Source organism: Suricata suricatta, chromosome 7, assembly GCF_006229205.1.
Source record: "Suricata suricatta isolate VVHF042 chromosome 7, meerkat_22Aug2017_6uvM2_HiC, whole genome shotgun sequence".
Lineage (NCBI taxonomy): Eukaryota > Metazoa > Chordata > Mammalia > Carnivora > Herpestidae > Suricata > Suricata suricatta.
The window spans coordinates 40,152,093-40,161,555 of NC_043706.1; the positions used below are offsets into that span (position 1 = coordinate 40,152,093).

A 9,463-nucleotide genomic window follows, 5' to 3' on the forward strand; every position below is an offset into this window, starting at 1 on the left:
GCCACCTAACCTTTCCGAACCTCGCTTTCTTCAACGAAAGGAGGAAATTAGAGGGAGCTAGATGGAAGCAGACTGCTAAGTGCCGGCCAAATGTGCACAGCCGTTATTCTCCCATCTTGCATCCCCGCTATCCTGACCCGCGCCCCTCACCCAGTGCCCCACCTCTGCTCTCGCCAGTCAGCTTCCCATCACGCTTCTCTTTATATCTCATGTAAGCTCAGGGCACCCTTGCGGCTCCAGGCCCTCCTCCTGTCACCAGCCCACGCCTCCTCCGTTTGTAAATCCTACATCACCTGCTTCGTCGGTCTGATCTTCTCCTCCTCCACGCCCTCCGCTTTTCTTCATTGCCATCCACAGCCTTCCAGGATTGACTCTTGCCAATCTAAGGATCAGCCTGATGCACACACACACACACACCCACTCCATCCCTCCCTCCGTCGAGTCTGTCTCTTCCACCCCATTCCTTTCTGTGATCACTACTGGGAGTGGGAACGCCCCTGACTTCTGTAGATGTGCCCTCCTCCCCCCTGCAAGTTCCCACTTCTGTACTCGGGTCATATCCATTCTTGAACTCAGGCTAATTGTCAACTGCCCAAATCCAGAGCTCATACTGAGACAGTTATCTGGGGGTGGGGGAAGGACTACTCTTCCAGGCTGATGGCTCAGAGACACCTGTACAAGGCAAGGACAGGAAACAATTTCCTGTTCTCAAAGGGCAAGAGGGCAGAGGGCAGGGACACCATTGTCCATCTTCTAGTCCTTCAGATCAAGATTTCACAGTCTTTAATTTCAAAACATTGGAAGGAGGAGTCCCGAGCCTGAGTAGGGCAGCTGCCTACAGACACCCCCAACACAAGGGTGGAGCCCCCGGAGGAATTTTTCTTGCAGCCTCCATTGGACATAACAGCCACACCCACCCCATCTCTCTAGCCAACTTCCTCGAAACTCTGATCCTCTGATCATCTCTTTTCTGAAGAGCTTTCTGAATTTGAGCAATGCCATGGCTCTAATTATTCATTTAAGTGTTGTTGCTATTGTGTTGTTGTTTCAGTGAAAAATTGCAAACGACCTACACTGTAGGCCAAATAAATTCTGGTATGTAAACACTATGTGACTACTAAAAATCACCTTTTGGAGTCCAAAGATGTCCAGAGAACTAAGAATATGTTAAGTGGGTGTGCTGGGGGAAGGGGGGCAAGAACAAAGCAGAACCTATCTCATTGTTGGCAGTGATTTTTTTCTGAATGGTGGAATTATAGATTATATTTTTCTTATTGATGCTTTTCAGCATTTCCTCTTTTTCCACAATGAATGTGTACAACTTTTTTTATTATAAAAGAAATGCAATAATGTTAAAAAAAACTTTTAGAATAAAGTCAACAAGAAAAAAATCATCCATTATCCTCCTGGCCACTGTTGTTGTTTTGCACACTTTTCCTGCCCAGATGTTTTTATACAGTACTTATAATATTGTATCCTGCTTTTTTTTAACGGCATGTCATATATTGATAGTTTCAAAGGGTTTTTTATGGCTGTATGGTATTCCTTTAAATAGTTATACTGTAATTTTTATTTAATCTAGTCCTCATTATTGGATATTTAGGTTGTTTACATTTTTTCCCTTATAAATTCATTCAACAAATATTTACTGAGCATCTATGTGCTACTACTATGTGCCAGACATCATCGGAGGCACTGGGGATACAGATCCCCAATAAATAGTAGTGCCACAAATTTTCATGCATACAGTTTTTTCCATGGTTTAAGTTCCTTTTTTTAAAATTTTCTTTTAACGTTTATTTAATTTTGAGAAAGAGAGACACAGTGTGAGCAGGGGAGGGTCAGAGAGAGGGGGAGACACAGAATCAGAAGCAGGCTCCAGGCTCTGAGCAAATGGTCAGCACAGAGCCTGATGCGGGGCTCGAACCCATGAATTGTCAGATCATGCCCTGAGCTGAAGTCGGCCACTTAACCAACTGAGCCACCCAGGTGCCCCATTAAGTTCCTTTCTTAAGATAGAGTCTACGTGGATGAGTGACTGAGTCAAAGAAGTTGTGAAAAATGAACAGTTCCTTTTCATTAATAAAATTTGTTGACATTCACCAATGAAACAATAGAGATTTTTGAAGCTTTGAAGTTGATGGCATCAGATGACATCACTCACTACTCCCTCACACTTTGAGGATTTTAGCACCTGGCTTGTTGTCACTCTCTTTACTCCCACTGGCATCAAATTCTTGGTGATTCTTGATGGCTCAGTATCACATAGACAAGTCTTCCAATAAGTGTGACAAGTTTGTTTGCAAAGATGGCCACTCGGCTTCCTCCTGTCCCACATGCCCCTTTGTAGTGATTTTGCGGCTCCTCCCAGCAAGAAGTGGAGTCTGTTTCTTTAACCCCTTGAATCTGGGCTGGCCTTTTGACTCGCTTTGACTAATGAATGGTGGCAGAAATGACATTGTGTGAGTCCCCAGAATCTGGGCCTCAAGAGACCTTGCAGCTTGCCACTTTTCTCTCTTAGAAAACTTCCAACCTGATGTAAAGAAGTCCAGCCTGACCTACTGGAAGATAAGCAGCTCCATGGAGACTTGAGGTACCCTGGCCAACAACCACCACACATATGAGGTCACATTACCCATCTCTATTCAAGCATCCAGATGACAGCCACCTCATGAATGAGCCCAGGCAAGACCAGCAAAAGAACTACTGCACTGAGCCCATATTACCAAACTCTGAGCGGATAAATGGTGGCGGTGCTGGTGGTGGTTGTTTTAACATTTATTTACGATGCAGACAGAGACAAGAGCACAAGTGGGAGAAGGACAGAGATGGGGAAGACAGAGGATCCAAAGCAGGCTCCACACTGTGAGCACAGAACCCAGTGTGGGACTCGACCTCCTAAACCATGAGATCATGACCTGAGCCAAAATCGAGAGCTGGCCGTCTAACCGACTGAGCCACCCAGGCACCCTAGTCATGGTTGTTTTAAGCCATTGTATTTAGGAGTAGTTTGTTCATATGGCAATAGATAACTGGTAAAAATGGCTTCCACGTCCTCGATGTCTTCTCTACCAATGGGAAGGGTGGTTTCCAAAACCTTATTTTACTATCAGTAGCTTCACATACTTCATAAACTCAGTTTAAAGTATCATATTTTTTAAAAAATTCCTTTATTATTTTTTTTCAGGAGGTTCCATGCCCAACATGGGGCTTGAACTCATGTCCTTGAGATTTGGAGTCATGTGCTCTACTGACTGAGCCAGCCTGGCACTCTGTACCATCCTTTCTTATTATCAACTCTTTTGTTTTCAGTTCATGCCCTTTAGTACAAGGACTCAAACAATTCTAGATATTTAGATGATGTTTACTTTTGTGCCGTTATAAATGCATTCAACCAATACTGAATTGGACCCACTAGGGTCACTCATAAGGGCCACATTACAATTTTTGTGGGCTCTGGGCATTGCATCTTCGTGGGTCCCTCTACAAAAGAAAACTAAAAATTATATTTTATGATTGCACTGGTATAAAGATGAACATAATCCTGGCTGGATTCATTATTGTGTATTCATTGTTATTATATTCCATCTTTTCTTATAATTTTAAAAATAAAATGAAAACATTTTGTGGACCCCTAAAAGTATCCTGGACCTCAGGCACTGTGCCTCCTGTGGATCAGCTGGCCTTGTCTCTTACTGATACTATCTCCTTCCTGTTGTCCCCCTACTCTCACCGCATGGAGCTCTCCCTCCTTACCCTGCTCTGATTCTGCGATCTAGCACTATCACCAATTCCTCGCAAACACACCAACTTCCTGGCTCCTCTCTCCCATCATATTCATCCAGCAAAACCCCGCCCCTGTGGCTTCTCCAGCCTGCACCCAAGCAACCAAACGTGGCTGGAAAAGCAGGCTGACTGGTCTTCATTAAATTCAGGCCCCTCAAAGGTCCTTTGTGTAAACCACCAATGCTCCCTCATTTGCATTTCCTCGGTTCTGTGAATCTGTTTTTACCTTCTCCTCTCTCCTCCAACCTCCGACCACTCCTCCTTTCTCCTCACTCTGCTGGTGGTGGTCTTGCTTCCAACTTCATGGAGAAAATAGAAGCAATCTGAAGAGAATTTCTACATGCTTCTACCGCCTACATGCAGCTGTCTCCATACACTGCCTTCCCTCCTGTTACCATAGATATAGATGCGATGCCTGCGTTCTTCCGACGAGGTGAGCCCCTCCCCCCAGGCACTAGTTCTCATCCCTCTCCTGTATAACTGTGGGGCTCCCCGGTTCTCCCTATCTCTTCTGCATCAGTAGTTTGCTATAGGATCATTTCCATCGACCTCTTTCCCATCCTAAAATAAATAAATGTGCTCCCTCAATCCCATGGTCTCTTCCAGTGACATTTTTCTGCTCCCCTTTACTGAAAACTCTCCAGAAATATTTGTCTGGGGTGCCAGGGTGGCGCTGTCGATTGGGCATCTGACTCTTGATCTCGGCTCAGGTCATGATCACATGGTTCATGGGTTCGAGCCTCATATTGGGCTCTGCACTGATGGTGTGGAGCCTGCTTGGGATTCTGTCTCTCCTTCTCTCTTCCCCTCCCCTACCTGTGCTCACTCTCTCTCTTAAAATAAATAAGCTTAAAAAAATAATTGTCTGTGCTTGTTGTCTTTACCTCTTCTTCTCTCAGCTTCCCTTGAACCCTCTCAGTTCCTTTGAATTACTCTTGTCAAGGTCACCAATGCCCTCTCCATTGTCAAATCCAATGATGACTTCTCAGGCTTCATCTCAGTGGCTCTGTAAGCTGTGTCTGACACACTTGTCCCCGGGCTTCTAGGATCCTTCTCAGTGGTTTTTTCCACCTCCCCCAGTCTCCTTTGCTTTTTCCAATTTCTTCTGCATCCCCAGGGCTCAACCTTCAGACCTCTTCTCTTTTCTACCTTCACTCACTCCCATCATGATCGAATCCAGCCTAATGGAGTCTTAATTAAGTCCTCGCTATAAGCTAAGTTTCTATTTCCCAAGTTCCTACTTCCAGCCAAGATTTTTTCCTTGAAATCCAGACTTATGTCTCTAACTGCCTACTTGATACCTATGCTTGCATTATCCAACCGGCAGCTCAAACTTATCATGTTCAAATACAAACTCTTGACTTCCAGCCTCAAATAGGTTTCCTATGTTAGTCTACCAAGATCAGTAAGTGTCTGTTCCATCTATTCAGTGTTTTAGACCAAAATCCTTGGCATGATACTTGACTCCTTTTTCTCTCACATCTCACATCCTGCAGATCCTGTTGGCTCTGCCTCCAAGTTCACCCAGAATTTGACCACTTTTCACAATCTGATCTCTGACATCTGGTCCAAGCCCCATCATCTCTTGACTGGACAACAGCTTTTTAATGAGTCTTTTATTATTGGGTAGTAGTTGGGGTGGTCCTGATAAAAGAAGAAGCCAGCAAAATGCAATGTGGTATCCTAAATCAGATTCTGAAACAGAAAAATATCATCAGTGGAAATACTGGTGAAGTCTGAGTAAAATTTGGAGTTTAGTCCACAGTAAGGTACCACTGCTGGCTTTTTTGGTTTGACAAATGTACCACAGTAATGTGCAATGTTAACACTAGGGCAATCTGAGTAAATGGTATATGGTAACTGTCTTTATTATCTTTGCAGCTTCATTTTAAATCTAAAATTATTTGAAAATAAAGTTTATTTGAAAGAAGGAAGTTAGATTATGTCACATCTCTGCTCAAAACCTCCAATGGATCCCATCTGGCTTTATCCCTTATATTCTTCTGGTTTTACTCTGCTCCAGCTAAACTGGCCTCTGTGCTGAGTCTTGAACACATCAAGCATGCTCCCTGTCTCAGGACCTTTGCACTGGCTGTTTCCTTCGCCTAGAATGCTCTTACCCAGATATTTTCATAGCTTGTTCCCTTACTTCATTCAGTTGTCTGCTCAAATTTCATTGTAGTAAGATGTCCTTCCTGATCACCCTATATAATAATCCCACCCTCACCCTGCCGTATTTCCCTTATCCTGCTTTATTTTTCTCCACAATGCTTCTTTCTACGTCGCATACACATCTATTACATACTAACTGGTTCCCTCCACTCTGTGAGGGCCAGGACTTTGTTTTTTTGGTTACTATTTTTCTTTAAGGATTAAAAAATTTTTATGTTTTGTTTTATTTTTGAGGAGGGGGGAAAGGGCAGAGAGAGGGAGACAGAGGATCTGAAGCGGGCTCCAGGCTGACAGCTGCCCAATGAGGGGCTCGAACTCACGAATTGTGAGATATGACCTGAGCCGAAGTTGGACAATCAACTGATTGAGCTGTCCAGGCACCCCTAAAGATTTTTTTAAAAAGCTTTTATTTATTTATATAAGTAATCTCTACACTGATCGTGGGGCTCAAACTCATGACCCCTAGATTAAGAGTGGATGCTTTTCTGACTGAGACAGCCAGGGACCCAGCTTTCTTTTGTTTACTGCTGTAAGTAGCTCTTGATCTATCATGTCACATCTTGTACTGTTTGGCACTGAATTTGCACTCTTATTTGCCTTAGTTTTTGTCTTTATTGAGAGTTGAGTCTATTTCATGGGCAAGAGGAAGGGCTTAGTTTGATGGTGTGCTCCCTGCTTTCTTATAACCTGGAAGAAGAAAAAACAAAATTTCTCTGGGCCAGGCCCTTCCTTTGCATCCTCACTACAACCCTGCTAGACGGGCCTTATTACTAGGGCACCTGGGTGGCTCAGTTGGTTAAGCATCTGACTTTGGCTAAGGTCATGTTCTCATGATTTGTGGGTTCGAGCCCCGCGTTGGGCTCTGTGCTGACAGCTCAGAGCCTGGAGCCTGTCCTCAGATTTTGTCTCTCTCTTTCTCTCTGACCTTTCCCTGTTCACACTCTCTCTCTCTCTCTCTCTCTCTCAGAACTAAATAAGACATTAAAAAAAAAAAAAAAAGACAGGCCTTACCATTGTTTCAATTTTGTGGATGAGGGAGGAGAAGATAAGAAGGGCTTACGTGACTTCCCCCAGGTCACAAAACTAGTGAACGATGAAGCCAGGTGTCAGATCCAGGTCTGCTTGCTCTTGTGCCATTCTTTTAGGCAACTGTGCATGGGGGTGGCAGGTTGTATTTTCCAAAGATGGCTGCCACAGATCTCCCATGCCACATGCTCTTCTTATAATGTGACTTTTAAAAAATGTTTTTAAGTTTATTTATTTATTTTGAGAGAGACAAGGAGAGCATTCAGGAGGAGGGGCAAAGAGAGAGGGAGTGAGAGAATCCCAAGCAGCTTCTGCACAATGTGGAGCCTGATTTGGGGCTCGAACTCACAAAACGTGAGATCATGACCTGAGCCTGAATCAAGAGTCTGACTTAAACCAAGTGCTTAACCGATGGAGCCACCCAGGTGCCCCTTTTATAATGTGACTTTGACACCCTTCCCATTGCAAGGTAGGTTCTGTGTTTGTGGTCCTTGACTTCAGTCAGTCTTGTAGCCATGGAGGAAGTGATGCTACATGACTTCTTAGGGGAGGTCACAAAAGATGATCCAGGTTTAATGTGATTCTCTTGAGACACCTGCCTTCAGAGATCTGAGCTGGCTGCATGTAAAGCATGTGATTGCCCTGACATCACCGGTCTATGAGGAAGCCCCAACGAGCCCCAGTGGACAGGCCACAGAGAGAGGACCCGAGACTACATGGAGAGAGGCCCGGAAGTCCTCGAGTGCTCCAGCTCCTGCTGTCTTAGCTCCAGCCACTGACTAACGACAGTGGCATGTATGAGGGACAAAGTCAGAGCTGTGCAGCTGAGCCCTTCCTAAGCCCTGACTCACAGAAATCTGAGAGATAAAAGATTATTGCTGTCTTAAGCCAGTAAGTTTTGAGGTGATTTGTTATATGCAATAGTAAATAACTGGAACAAAGGGATGACAAAATGTCAGAAGTATTCAGTGGGCAAGTCCCTTCCTTCTGGGCTTAAGTTTCCTTTGTAAACAGTGGGCATTAACTCCATGGTCTCCAAGAGTGGTTCTAGCACTGACGTTTAGTGCTTATCTAAACGTTTCCCCCCCACCCCACCCCCTGGTTTACTACTAGGTCATTATGTTATTTCCAGGAGAAATAAATACCCCTGGAGACCAGGGATGTCTGTGGATCTGTTGGGGGAAAAGAAGTGGGTACCTCTGGACCCAATTTGCTTGAGATATCTTGAAGTGGAGGTGTGGTGTACTGAAGTAAAATGAACGGGATTTGGAATCTGGTCACTGATTGACATTGACTGAGAAAGTCTCATAATCTATTTGGGCCTCAGTTTCCTCATCTGTAAAATGGGGATAATAGTACCAGTCTTTCTCTCTCTCAGGATAGAATGAGATAGTGAGTGTGAAAGTGCAGGTATGTGAACAGGGGGTGAGAGGGTGGGGCCTGGGGTGAGGGTTTGCTGAGGCTTTGCGGATCCCTGGTCAAGTCTGTTTCCCGCCCTGGAGTAGGGAGGGGGTGGCAACAAGAGCAACGATGGGAAGTTAAACTGGGCTGTTCTGAGCTGTGCTTGTCTCTTAGCAACTGTTTCTGATCCAGTATCCTTGAGAATCCATCTACTACTAGGGATGGAAGCCCCTTGATATAAAAGGCAGCAGTTAGTCTCCGCAAAACTGCTTTTTTTTTTTAAGTCCATGTGTATTTTTTTTATGTTTTATTTATTTTTGAGAGAGACAGAGAGACAGAGAGACAGCACGAGCAGGGGAGGGTCAGAGAGAGAGGGAGGCACAGAATCTGAAGACAGGCTCCAGGCTCATGAGCCAGTTGTCAGCACAAAGCCTGATGCGGGGCTCAAACTCACAGACCTCGAGATCACGACCTGGGCCAAAGTCAGACACTCAACCAACTAAGCCACCCAGGCGCCCAAAACTTCTTTTTTTTTTTTAAATGTTTTTATTTATTTTTGATACAGAGAAAGACAGAGCATGAGAGGGGGAGGGGCAGAGAGAGAAGGAGACACAGAACCAGAAGCAGGCTCCAGGCTCTGAGCTAGCTGTCCGCACAGAGCCTGACCCGCGGCTGGAACCCACGAATGTGAGATCTGACCTGAGCCGAAGTCGGAGGCTCAACTGACTGAGCCACCCAGGCGCACCACTGCTTTTTTTTTTTAAAAATGTTTATTTATTTTTGAGAGAACGAGAGAGCTTGTGCAAGTGGGGGAGGGACAGAGAGAAGGAGACAGAGGATCCAAAGTGGGCTCTCTGCTATCAGAGCACAGAGTCCCATGAGGGGCTCGAACTCATGAACTGTGAGATCATGACTAAGCCAAATTCAGACGCTTAACCAACTGAGCCACCCAGGCACCCCCCCTTTCTTTTCTGCAAAACTTCTAACTCACATTCCCTCCTCCATTTAATAATGACCCAGGAAAGAGGGCTTGTGTCACTGCTTGATTTTCGAAGAACCCCCCCAGGACCAATCACCC

At 44.9% G+C, this 9,463-nt stretch overlaps 1 protein-coding gene across 2 annotated transcripts in view; it reads right to left on the reverse strand.

The window, feature by feature from the left end:
- The window catches only part of DLK2 (delta like non-canonical Notch ligand 2), an 8,971-nt gene extending 4,828 nt beyond the window's left edge, over positions 1–4,143 (reverse strand). Inside the window, exons 1-2 of one of the 2 annotated variants that reach the window (XM_029944514.1) lie at positions 4,013–4,143; positions 294–394 (exon numbers count right to left, since the gene is read on the reverse strand). The gene's annotated coding sequence lies outside the window, so the exon portion shown is untranslated. The other variant, XM_029944515.1, reaches the window with a different exon arrangement.
- Between the last annotated feature and the right edge of the window lie 5,320 nt (positions 4,144–9,463).